The sequence below is a fragment of the Pectinophora gossypiella genome, chromosome 17, assembly GCF_024362695.1.
Source record: "Pectinophora gossypiella chromosome 17, ilPecGoss1.1, whole genome shotgun sequence".
NCBI classification, from domain to species: domain Eukaryota; kingdom Metazoa; phylum Arthropoda; class Insecta; order Lepidoptera; family Gelechiidae; genus Pectinophora; species Pectinophora gossypiella.
The window spans coordinates 9,491,763-9,506,066 of NC_065420.1; the positions used below are offsets into that span (position 1 = coordinate 9,491,763).

At 37.5% G+C, this 14,304-nt stretch overlaps 2 protein-coding genes across 10 annotated transcripts in view; both read right to left on the bottom strand.

Annotated features, from left to right (window-relative positions):
- Positions 1–14,304, bottom strand: part of LOC126374669 (potassium/sodium hyperpolarization-activated cyclic nucleotide-gated channel 2) — a 317,872-nt gene that overhangs the window by 46,736 nt on the left and 256,832 nt on the right. The gene's annotated exons all lie outside the window — the stretch shown is intronic.
- The window catches only part of LOC126374664 (GPI ethanolamine phosphate transferase 3), a 387,485-nt gene continuing 375,651 nt past the window's right edge, over positions 2,471–14,304 (bottom strand). Inside the window, exon 11 of the transcript XR_007567470.1 lies at positions 2,471–2,501. The gene's annotated coding sequence lies outside the window, so the exon portion shown is untranslated. The remainder of the gene's footprint in view (positions 2,502–14,304) is intronic.

A 14,304-nucleotide genomic window follows, 5' to 3' on the forward strand; every position in this document is an offset into this window, starting at 1 on the left:
GTTGGTTGTGAAAAGAATTACGATGGAAATTAATAAATAGTCGATAAAGTCACCCAATTACAGTGTTTTCTTGAAAAAACAAAGTGTAAAAGAACGAAGGGACCAGCGATTGTCATTGGTAAGATAAATCAATGTCATTCCCGTATCCTCCCGCTAATAAATTTTATCGCTGAACAAATTGATAATGGCAAAAAATATTCTTCTTTAGGCACCTGCACCTAGTCAGCTATGTCAAGAAATGTAGAGTTTGCGTATCAAAACCTGCAAATACTCTAACAGGGACTAATAAAAGCTACATCAGAGAAATTCATCAATGACAGTATTGCTTTTGGACATTACTCGGCATTGCACACTTATTGCAATATTGTAGGTAGTAACGTTGATACAGACCTATAAGCCTGATATCCCATATTTATAAAATATTTATAAAAGCAATACAAAACCGCATCACAAGTTTTCTTGACCTCCATCAACCTCCCGAACAGGCCGGCTTCCGCCCAAACTTTTCCACCACCGACCACCTCCATAGCTTAAACCAAATAATAGAAAAGTTTTCTGAGTACCATCTTCCCCTTTACCTGGCCTTTGTCGACTACGCTAAGGCGTTTGACAGTGTCTCACATGCCGCGATATTTTCCGCCATGCTCAATCAAAACATTGACCCAACTTATGTCAAACTCCTCAACATTATTTACAACAATAGCACGGCCGCCATAAAGCTACAAGACACGGGGTCTCCGTTCAATGTCAATAGAGGAGTGAAACAAGGCGACCCGTTATCTCCTAAACTATTTACCGCCACCTTGGAGGAAATTTTCCGAAAACTGCAGCCAGCCTGGATGTCTAAGGGTATAGACGTGGGCGGCAAGAAACTCACCAACCTAAGATTTGCAGATGACATCGTCCTGTTCTCCACTTCAGCCAAAGAGCTCGAGATTATGCTGGACGAGCTAAACGAGGCGAGCCTTGAGGTTGGACTTAAGATGAATCGATCAAAAACACAAATTATGACCAACAGCACTAAGTTAAAAATAGAATTGGATGGGCAAATATTGCACTATGTTGACGAGTATATCTACCTGGGTCAGATAACGTCCTTCGAAAACAGGCAAGACAAAGAAGTGGAAAGACGCATTCAAAATGCCTGGAAGAGTTTCTGGTCCATGAAGGAGCTAATGAAAGGTGACCTCCCGATATGTCTCAAGCGGAAACTCATTGACATGTGCATATTGCCTATCCTCACCTATGGTGCGCAAACATGGTCCCTGACCAAACATCAAAAGTCCAGACTCAAGGTTTGCCAGCGAGCTATGGAGCGTAGTATATTAGGTGTTAAACTGATCGATCGCGTTAGAAACACGACACTGCGCTCCAAAACTCAAGTGGCAGATGTCGGAGAAAAATCCGCTAAACTGAAGTGGGAATGGGCGGGACATGTCTGCCGTATGCATCCGGAAAAGTGGGCCAAAATTACAACTGATTGGGCCCCACAGGGTCGTCGACGTCGAGGTAGACCACGACGACGGTGGAGGGACGAGCTGGACGCCTTCCGGCACACCTGGCGGAACGATGCCCGGGACAGGGAGGGTTGGAAAGAGAAGGGGGAGGCCTTTGCCCAGCAGTGGGACATTGATTAGGCTACAGAAAAAAAAAAAAAAAACGTTGATAAAAATACGTTTTAGATCTTTTCAGGAGTAAAACTTGCGACTTGCAGTTATTGTTGGTTGGCATAAATGTATCAAAACTGTTGCATGCAACCAGTACTATTCGGTTGTCGTTGTGTGACGCGGTAAAAATATAGCTTTCTACTCGCTCTTCGCTCGCAGTAGAACAATTATCTTCATCGGCAATTAGTTTGTCGTTACGTTGCAGATAAAATGAATTGGTTTAAATAAACAATTCAATTATTAGATTGATTGATTGAGGAGTGTATTTTAATTGCGCACTTACGTACATACAAAATACTCACGCCTATTCCCACCGGGATAAGCAGAGACTATGGAATTTCCATGACCATTTCCGTCGATCCTGACACACTTTTGCTTCCTCCTTCATCAATCGTTGCATTTATTTATTTATAAAAGAACAAGTGTCGTGTGCAACTTGAATAATTTCATATTACTATGCTTACAGGAAGGTGGTTAATTATATTTTTTCACTTCGATGTAATTTTGTTTTATTTACCTTATACGTACACGTATATTAGCCAAATCACAAATGATTATGGTGTCATAAGGTGATAAGTCGATCACATATATCACTGTCATTATTATAATTATTTGAGAATAGAGATGAGAGAGAATAGAGATGATGTAGCCCGAATGGCCACTGCGACCTAGCAAGATCCGTTGTGACTAAGTCCCTTTATTTAAAAATCCTCCTATAGACTGATACGTTCGATTAGATTTAGAGTCTTTTTGGATCCTCCCAATCATAAAGCAAATACTTTTAAAGAACATCATCTCCCTACCATTATCCCGTTTTTCACAGGGTCCGCTTACCTAACCTGAAGGTTTGACACGTCCGGTTTTTTACAGAAGCGACTGCCTGTCTGCGCTTCCAACCCGCGAAGGGAAATCCAGCCCAATACAGGTTAGGTCACATAACTCCGTAAATGTATTTCTCGGGAATGTGGGTTTCCTCATGATGTTTTCCTTCACCGCTGAACACGTGATAATCATTTTATGATCCAAACGTGAATTCGAAAAGACACAACTAGGCCTTTGCTGGATTCGAATCTGCAACCTCAAAGTGAGAGAGCAAGCGTTCTACCAACTGGGCTATGTATTCTTGTTTATGTATGTATGTTTAATAAACTCGATTACGCACGATCGAGTATCGAATATTACAGGTGGCTAATATTGACTTACCGCTCCGGACGTACGTCGAACTCCGGATATTACCAGAATAACGTTAGATTGACTCATAGGTTAAGGCGGCTATTTGAATCTCCTTCTTTGCTAGTCCGGGAGTGAATAAAAACACATAAACTTCGTTCATCTGTTTACCTGCCCGAGTATGTTGTAAGTACCCATCTTCTATTATGTGGGTTATGAGGTGGATTCCCAACCTCGTGAACCCTGGTGTCGAGCCTTATTATTGGGCCGACAAAGGCACCTGACATGGCTCATGTAACGACTACCTACATAGGTAGTTATATCAGCAAGTAGCAACCGGGACCAACAGCTAAATTGCCTTCCAAAACACGGAATCATTTTACTCTTCCAGGCAACCAAGTGATTCCACAACCACACGATAGAAGATGGGTACTTACAACATACTCGGGCAGATTAATAGCTGAAAGAGGTTTATGTGTTTCTATTGACTCCTGGACTAGCAAAGAAGCAGAAAGCCCGAGCCGAAATTCGAACCCGAGACACTAGAATGTAAGTCACGCGTTCTCTGAACACGGATTCAATACTAGGAACGTTTGTGTGACTAATTGTCCGAATTGATCTTGACACAGACAAAGTGGGACGAGGCTCTCGGGTTTTCTGGGACTTAGACCTGACTCATAAAAATAACATCAACATACTACGCTTATGTGTAATTACTAATCCATAACATTATTGGCATAGTATTGGCACAACTAGTGAATGCTTGTGGTTTCGTATCCAAGTAGGCACATTATTAATAATCTGCTCTGTGTTTTCTCTGGAACTGTGCAACTTAGTTGTTCAGTTCGGAATTCTATAGAAATGTAAAGTGGTTTAATATGGTTTACTATTGAGTAGTTGGATCGGTGGGAAGAATTGCACATATTGAGTTCCGATCGGAACAACTAGTTGATCCGTTTAGTTGGTCGGAGTGGAAAAAGGGGCATAAAAGCATAAATAGTTAACTGTGCCTACGTGCACTACTGGCATACTACCGGCCACAATTTAAGTGTATGTCTAAGTTTATGTGTAAGTTTTTTGTGTAGTAAGTTCATGATACTTACACTTCATTTAAATTGAAAATCTAGCCTTTGGACTAATTCGTAACTTAATTATATGTGCACGCTAAGCTCAGCACGTGATAATCATTTACGAGCCTAATATTAATTCGAAAATCATAGACAAGCTAGTCAAATGAGACACTTTTTACGAAGCGTCAAAACCAAAGTTGTCTTTGGAGTCTCTATGGAAATACTGTCCTGTGACGTCATCAAAAAAAAGTGGTCAAACGTCGTACTCAATATTACTAAAATTCGATTGCTTTTTGATTTAACTTTGATCCAGTCATATACCCTATTGGCTCAGGCGCGTGCTGGGTTTTGAACCTGAGACCTCAAAGAGTCAAGGGTTGTTCCAACTGAGCTACCATTAAAATCTTTATTTATAATGTTTAATGTTACTGCTTTATATGTTGGTTTACTGTTTGCTACTCTGTACGAATTACGGCTAAAGTTTATACCAATTATGTATGTACCTATTAAAACATTCTTGCATACGGAACATCTAATCAGTGTTTAAATCAGCAATGGTTATTGTTTTATGGCATAATACATTAATTTGAATAGATGGAGCCGAGATTATTGATAAGTAGGTACACTCGCACCTTTGAACTTGATATAATGTTGGCTCAGTGGAAACTTATACAATAAAGATTGATTTAGACAGAGTGGACGTTGCTATAAGTTTATTGAGATCGATGGGCAGCCCTGACTCTATGTATTTGTCACAATCACTGTCGACAGTTTGGTTTCAAGTAATAAGTATAATCTTTATAGTTTATAGTTAGAGAACCGAAGACGAAATATGATTGGCCACCTGATACGACATAATTCGTTTATAAAAAATCATCATAGAAGGACAAATTTTAGGAAAGAGTGGAAGGCAATACCGTAGTGACTTGCTAATGCTGACGACATCTTGCAATAGGCAATAGCTTAGGCGGCCTCTATCGAAGAGGTGTCTATTTTTTCTTGTTATTGTCACTCAGATCAGGTTTAGGAAGCAATATAAAAAAAATCGGTAAGATACTTTTGGATAGGGTATAAGGCACGAAACTAGAACTTAGCTACTGAAAAAAACAAACGCTACAGATGTAAATTGACTATAATTTGCTTACACCAACCTTTTTTTTGTTTCTTTTTTATGTTTCGGATTCTGGAAAAGATCCTCTTTAAAATGATATAACATTATGATACATAATAATTCATTTAGACTTAGTTATTCAGCAACAAATCTGGAGTCGATTGTAGTCCCCCACTGTATTTTATTACATTTTTAGCCAGGACAAACATGGCCGTGGAAAAAGAACCCCGGGACAGAATCTGATAGAACTTTGCCAGAATCATTCGTTACATATAAGTCTTATCACAGGAGTTTCTTGGACCAAGGTTCATACAAATGTGCCCATTGTCATTTCGTATTTTGACGTTTAGTAAAAAGTAACTGATTTGACTAGTTACAAACTATACTTTTACTATGCCTTGCAGAGTTCATAATGTCACCTGTAATACATTGTGGAATGAAGTATCTTTACAAATTACATTCAATAAAGTTATTAAGATACTTACACGCAGACGAAGTAGCGTGTGGCCTTTTAGTTCATAATAAAGTTTTTATTTTACAGAGTTCGCCGAGAACTAAAGAACTTTTTTTTTTGACGTGAATTATTGTAAACTTGCCGCAGATGGCATTAACTACTTGGCCGGACAAATGGGGAGCGCTGAAGGCTCACCCGATACAACGTTTAAGACAACAGGCCTGAGTGTGCTCAGTTGGGCGCGAACCTCGGCTCAGGGCGTCGTCTGAGAGGAAGAATATTTGAATGAGTTAATGAACCCTAGTGGATCGATAGCGACAAGCGCTGATTGAGGGAAACCTAGAGAACTATAACTAATTAAGAATGTAGTACTTACTTAGTATTTTCTCGGGATCTTGTCGCACATTGTGTCGCATGATTGGATCCGCATTGTGCACGCCGGGTGTTTATAAACTTAGCCGATACCCGGCAAAGGAAACCGAACGATAAACTAGCCGTGTTATATTATTGTATCGCTTTAGAAATCCATCTACGGTTTGTGATTTAAAAGGACCGCGCAAAGGTCGAGTATTGTTCGTGTCGCATGTCGTGTGCCCAGCCAAGTAGAATAGTAAGGCAAAGTAGTGAGTTCTATTCGAAGCTAATATATAAATATACAGGGTGTTGATGCCTCCTCAGCCATAACACCTTGCGAAATGACGTAAATTCAAAAATGTTACATTGACCTTCAACAAGTTTATCTACGATAATTACGTTGAATAAATGACTCTGATTCCTGATTTCTGATGATTGAGACCATGATTATGAGTTGATTTCAAGTTGAATTTACCGTTGCAAAACTATGGAACTGAAAGTAATTTAAAAAACACTAAAATTTACATGATTTTTCCGCCAGGAAATTCTTCTTGTTATCAACTCAGAATCATGGTCTGAATCATCCCCCTCAGTATTTGTTACTCTGTCACTAACACCCATATGTACCTACTTGTATGGCTACATGTATGTAGGTACTTGCCCGCCGTGTAAGTGACATCGTAACAAATACTCAGAGGGATGATTCAGCTCATTATTCTGAGTTAATATTATGTCGAATTTTCCATCGCAAAAATGTAGAATTGAAAATAATTAAGAAAAACTAAAATAAAATAATAAATTTTGCGACGGAAAATTCCACTTGATATTTACTCGGGATCATGGTCTGAATCAGCCCCCTCAGTATTCGTCATGATGTCACTAACATCCTGTAAGTATACATATAGTATGAACTAGGTACTTATGAATTTAAAAACCACTTCCTTATTCAATTTTCAAAATGCCTGTGTAATTCAGTAGCGTCCGTATACATGAGCTTTATTGTCCAAACCAGCATGTGGGACTGGCGCAGCCGTGTTTTCTGAGTCGTTTAACAATGTCGATGAATAATTTATAATCGATATGTATACGCCCGTGGCCATATTTCGCAAGTTCACGATATGCGAAAACATGTTTTTAAGGGTTGTATGCAAAGTAGAACACGAGTTCCGATTTAAAAATGAAAGCGTAAGTGAGTATTCTATATTAAACCCTTCAATCATCTATCCATCAACACACGACAACTCGGAATATGTCGCGATACAGAAAGTCTTGATCAGAAAGTAGCTATATACGTCCCACTGCTCCACACAGGCCTCCTCTCAATCAACCAAGCATCGGACAATGCAGGATTGAATCATCTGATGGTCCGAAAAAGATGATTCCGTGCATCCAATGGCATGTTAAGCAGTTGCTGTAGACACACCTCCACCAATCCGCAATGAAGCAGCGTGTTGGAGTATGCTCCATACTCCCTCCGGTTGATTGAAGCGAGATATTTAACATACCTATCGTCGCAGACGTCGCTAACTGACGTATCTGAAATTTTTAGCGAATCTGTTTTGCATCTTGTTTTATTGTCCATAAGACACAAATTATTTTAGCAAAAAATGCAGACACGTCAGTTTGCAAAGTCAGCCACGGTATGTTGAAAATTTCGCCTTGTCCCAATGCATAGACCAAACTAATGTTATAGCGGAATCAATTTCGCAGGTGCAACGAGCTATATAATGCGCAATACTAGGCGGATGCGGAGCCTGTTATTGCATGGTTCAATCCAGAGAACACCAGTCAAAGATTAAGGAAATATAGTTAGGATACTTTGTTATATTCCAGTTAAGGTATATTATTATAGTCTTTTTGGACATGATTTATAGTACCGGTATCAACTTCTTCGCTCAACGAATGGGGAGCGCTGTGGGTTATCACCCGATACAAAATTTCAGACAATCAGGCCTGAGGGTTTCCAGATAGTTCCGTAACTGTAGACCTGTTGATTTAATGTAAAACAATATAGGTAGTAACTTGTCTAAAAAGTAAATTAAGGAAATCAAAGCGAATTAAGTCAGGACCATACCAAAATCGGTCGCAGAGTTCAGTCCATGATAGTCGCGCGAGTTTGCAAAACGAACAGGTCATGATGACAGTACCACAGAATAGTTACATTATCATTGACCATAGTTTATTGGCGTGGGTTTCCTACAGACGCATGCAATGGTAAAAGTCCCGATTTGGGGCAGCATCGCCTGAGAGCCTTTTTTCAGATAAATTAATGTAGATTTTCTTCAGATCATTTCTTCAATAGACGCATCACTGACAGCTTCTCTAAAAGTTCTGAAGGTTCTCAATTAGCTTATGATATTAGCGGCGTTAAGCATCTAAGTAGAAGCCATACACATACAAACCGTTGATAAGACAGATTCCAGGAAGATAGCCTACCGACCTATGATTGTTCTATGAAACTAACAATATGCCCTTTCCGAGTTCACCATTACGGCTATTGTTACCATTGTTAGTCATTATATAGACATGGCACAATGAGACAGGAGATAGACTCATTTGAAGGTTGGTAGTTTGGTTAGCAGTTATATTTTGGCAAATTTTTGCAAGAGTTCGAAATAGATGTTTGGAAAATTACTATCGAACAATGTTCAATACTCTGCTACTAATGGGGAATAGTATTTGATTACCGTTTGGAAGACGGTCTCCTGCATATTTTTTTAAAGTAAAAATATCTTTAAATTCCATAGGAGTTTTGGCAAATAGCTGATAGCAATATCAGCGTAAGTATTTCAGACATCACTTTATTTTGAATGTAGTTTTTGCACGTTCGTACACGCGAACACGCCAGCCTCACAGCAACAGTGTTAAGCAGAAACACTCTTATTAAAACGGATTAATCATCAGTTGCCCTTCCTACGTCATCCTCCGCTGCTTTAATGCAGTGGACAATTTACAATATATAATATGAGTGCATTGTTTAAATATCCTTACCCTTAAACGTTCAATTGACAGTCATTTCGTAAGCCACACATGCCAATGTCATCGCTGACTGTAATCCTTGATACCAGGATTGCTCTAATGTAACCGGTAATATCTACTTCCAATGCACGGGATTGACGTGCAAATGCCGGGTGCCTGATTGTTTCCTCTATAGATCTGAGACCTTCTTTAAACGTTTGAAGGTCATCTTATGCACTTTCTGGTACCTAAAATATATTTTTTAATTCATTATTACCCTTTGTCAAATTTATAGTCTTCTGTTTCGAAATGAATAATTTCGTCGATTTTGTTTAGGTACGTCTTTCAAGTTTCAGTATTAGTTCAAATATTGTAAGCTATTATTATACTTTCAAATAAAAATGGATTACACGACAGTGAATCAAAATGTTTTTTTTATAAACATTAAGTATACAATAAAAAATTCTTTATTGCACACAAAAGAAATCTATTACATAAACTAATGTAGCAATTATTATTTCACTGTGTGCCGTTCGTGCACGCACGTTTTTTTCGTTTAGTATCTACCATTACTAACTAGTGTAGTGACCTTTGAAAGACGTTTCAAAGTTTATTTTGGTCTAATTAAACATCAACATGAACTCTCAAAACAATTTGATTGAAGCTTATTGAGTTACGTAACATTACACGAGTGATGACAAACTGAGTTTCAATTGCTTGGTGGCCTATAACTTGAAATTCAATATAACATGTAAAACAACAACATTCCATGCGACTGCAACAACAACACTAAGGGTGGTATTAATAAACTAAACTCAGCTTCGAGACTGTCCTCAAGATCATGTCAATGTGACAGTTCTCATATAAAAACAGGGACTTGAGCACGATCTTGAGGGCAGTCTCAGCTGAGATTAGTTTATTAATACCACCCTAAAGGTGGATGAGACGTTCGTCATGTAAAAATTGACGATTCAAAGTGTAAGTATGTTACCAACTATAATTCAACGGCCTCTGTGGTCCAGTGGTTGAGCGTTGGACTCACGACCTAGAGGCCCCGAGTTCCAATCCCGGGGACATATCACAAAAATCTCCCTAGTTTGATTAGGACATTACAGGCTGATCACCTGATTGTCCGAAAGTAAGATGATCCGTGCTTCGAAAGGCACGTTAAGGCATTGATCCCGGTTACTATTTACTGATGTAAGTGAGTAAACGTTACATGACCTACGTCAGGGGCTTTGACGGTTCAATCATAACCCTGACACAAATGTTGATGAGGCTGATATTCCACCTCACAACCCACACGATGAGTAGAGGACTATTTTTGAACTTGAATTTGCATGACATAAACAAAGAGGCATATCAGACGGCCTTTACTGTAGTACAGTAGCGATTGCTTCCAGTAAATCTTTAGATTCGAGATTCAAATTAACAATGGCTAGAGGCGAACGTAAGCTAAACAAACACACAGTTCACAAAATCGCAACCGTCTATTATGAAGCCGTATGCGCACGGAATGAATGACTTCGTATTGTCCGGTCATTACGCCGTCGGACTATTGTTCCACCAATAAGCTACAATAGCTTTTGATGAACATCGTTGCTTTGTTGATTTTATTAATGGCTACATGCGCGTACAAGAATGCTCCGTGATTTCTGTTTGTCAATACGCGTGTGTGGTAAACTCCGTAAACTTAAGGAAAATAAAAGAGGTTATATAACGTTTTGGCTTTTAAATACGAGGTCATTTCGGAGGAAAGTTTTTGCGGAAAATAGGACCTGCTATATTTTGATGGTATTCACTGTTCGTATTAGGTTTTGATTGGTACTCAACAAAATTGTACAACCTAATTAAACAAAATTACAAATTGAAAATAAATAACGCATATTTTCATAAAACTACTGTTGAAGCTGAAGCTTTGTCAACATCAGAATCTGTGTTAAGAGCAGCTTGAAATAAAGGTCAAAGTTCTGAGGCCGACCCAAAAAGCTAAGTACGTTCTTAGCTTATTGTCTTGTACCATGACGAAAAAAAAGTTAAGTAGCGATTAAAAATAAAAAAGCACTACTTGTTGTTTAAACAGAATGTGATCCTTCATATACATATACTCAAGATGGAATGCTGCTATAGGTATAGGGTTATTATTTATCCACCACTAATAATTTCAAGGATGGATACAATAATGGCCCAGATTCCTGCAGACACCTCCTAATTTTAAGTTATACCCGTCATTTTCTTATTCGCCGAAAAGGAAAGGGACGGATAATTGACAACTGTTAATTTTAGAATTAAGGAATAACCCGAGCGAATAAAATTGGCATCTCACTCTTATGCAATCCGTTTGACGTTTGGTATCAATTTAGTTCTGTCGGGTTATTGGCCAATATACTCGTAAAAATTTTAGAAGCGATTTTTAAATTTCTGCCTAAAATTGACGTGTATTCCATAAATTTTATGCCTGTCGATTACCCGTCCCATTTCTTTTCGAAATTGACAAGTACTTATAACTTAAAATAAATTTAGGTGTGTACCGGAATCAGCACCAATATATTACTAATGTTAAGAATTCTGGACAAAATTGTTCCAGAAGTCATTTAAATATACATGATGTCAAATATTTCTGTTATATACATTCCCAAGTAAACGAATTGAAACCTTAGGTTCCAATTCGTTTTCGCAGTCGAGCAATTCACTTCTGGCTAGGAACCTAGCTAACAGATAATTCCATTCCGATACATCTAATAATCGAATCCGCGGTATCGATATTGACCGGATCGACTTTGTATTTTATCTAATCGAGAATCTCAGGCGCGGAAGCTGTCAGTTGGGATGTTACTCGTAGATAAATCGCTGTTGAACTGCGCTCGCTGTCCGAGAAATTATCATAATGTCTCTAGTTCTCTGTCAGTTGATTATGATTATGTATATCTGGGAAACTCTAGCTGTATCGATTGGCCCTTGATTGGTTCTATGACAGATTACCATAGAGTTTTCACAGTTCGTCTTACGAGTTTTATCCGATCTTACACAACATCCTCTGTTACACAATACTACTTTGATGTTAAAATAAAAACTATGTACTTAGTAGTACTTTACGATATTATTACCTTTCAATGTTCATTAATATCAAAATAATACCGCAACGTAGCAAAACTTTCGTTTTTATCGTCATAATCCGAAGCTCATTAACCACTAAATTGCAAATGAATTGGCACAGCTACAAGAAATTTGTAATTGGAAATTAGTGATTGCTAATTTATTATTCGCGGTGAGATTAGCCGAGTAATGCAGGCCTGAAACTTGGCGCCCAGCATGGGGCCGACGCTATTAAATTTTAAAGCCTCGATTTATTGTTTGGGATTTAAATACTCTTTGGCTAAGTCGTTATTGCATTTTTGAATAGATGTATTATCGCAAAACGTCTTGGTTAACTTCTTTGAGGTAAAAATGTTGAAAGCTAAGTTGACTGATAAACATGCTATTGTATAAAACTTGATCGAGAAATGACACTATCGTATTTAGTATTGCATATTTATGTCGAAAATGTATTAACTACTAATATTAAATAGGTACATATAACAGTTTTATTTCTTGGTTGGTACAAATATCAGAGGTGCTTACATAGAAGAATGTAATGAATATATGAAATAAAATATTATGGTAAAAATTGTATTATTTTAAATTGAACTATTGTACGAAGTTTTATTGAAACCACTGTCAATAAAACGAGGGAGTGAAATATTGTATCCATCTGTGTCGCATGTGGGCGGATGTAGGAGGAACATAAATCTGCAAACATATATTTTGAGTTTCTCTTATTGCAATTACCAGTTGAGACAATAACACATTTACACATCAGTGCTTTCTACAGTGCCTTACTAGATTCTTCGACGGATGTATCCTGATTTATTTGACTACATATACAAGGATCTTTCTATCTTACGACTATAAATACAACGGTATCATGAGTCTCGGCTGACCAACCAACTTTGCATTAGTCTTCTAGTACAGTCATGAGCAATATCATGTACCCACTTTAGAACCCTGTCGCACTATCATATTTGACATTTAATGAGACTTACGGTTTAATTTGGCAAAAAAAGTTAATGTGACATGGTTCCAAAATGTATACATATTAGTTCTCGTGACCGTACGTAAGGAATATTGAATTTTCAACTATTCTAAGTATTATAATTGACTACATTATCTTCTTATCTACAAGTGTTACGGTTAATTCAGTTTCACATCATATTGGTACTTTTTTACTATGAAGCTTAATAAATTCTTATTCGCTTTAAAAGTCCAAATATATTTTTAAAGTTGTAAAATTTAAACGAAGGATACCTAATTGCAAAATAAAGACGACGAGAAAAAGAACTCAACGATATTTTAAAAGCTGCTTTCTAATAGTAACTTAAATATTCGCACTTAAAAAAGATATAAATTTTCTTCTTCGGAATATGGATGAAAGAGTATAAGAGAGAGGTCACGCTGAGGCGTCGGTTCCGGCGAACCTGCCTGTGCAAATTCATTATTTTGCATTTAAATTCAAATTTGATTAAATAACTTTTGAATTTAGGTACTTTTGACAATTTAATGTTTCCGTGAAATATCACTTTCTCTGTGACTGTACTGCAGAAGATTGTACTCAAAATAAAATTGTAGAGTAAATTTTGAGAATGTAAGTACCTAACCGTTCATATTGTTTTCAATATGTACCTTACTACCGGCACCCAAAAGACAAACAAACATCAATCCCAAATAAAAACAATTTGTAATCAAACAAGTTAACTAGATCGAATTGAGACAGGGCATTTAAACTGGAACGTGATATCGTATTACTATACCTACACGAGTGCGAAATAGGTAGTCAAAGTAGAGATTGGTGTAATATAAAACCTGTGTGAGGCCATAACTGCGTATAGAGGAATGATTGTGGAAACATAATCGTTTGTAGTCGACAATGAGCTATCACATGTGTTATTACTCTAACACTCCTTTGTATTGCAGCACGCTTCGGTGAACAAAATGATCAACCGATGACTAAACGCTAACGTCAAACGGATAAAGATACTCGTGGATTTGAATGGCCTGGATACAGATTTAAAGTGGATTTTCTGCATATTTCATTTTTGCTTTAGGCTTTGCCTATTGTGGTAGAACATAAAGATGCTGTATTATTATCTTAAAGACCGAATTAAGTAACTATGTTTATGCAAACAACTAATGATTGGTAGGTTTGGGTGTCGTTTGTTATTGCAAGAATGGTAATAACATTCTGGAATATAATTGGATCTTGGTAGCTTGAGAGTGTTTCAGCTTTGATAGAAGTATTAGTATATTTCGCAGTATTTATCTTATGAAAATTCGTAAGAAAGTTGTTGGAAACAATGAAAATTGCTTTTCAACATTGCTTAATTGCATTTGAAATATTTGAAATGCGTTAGATCCACATTTGATTTGACTACCTTACAATTCAGACAAGTCAAGGCCAAGACCAGAACAGGACATAAATAATTC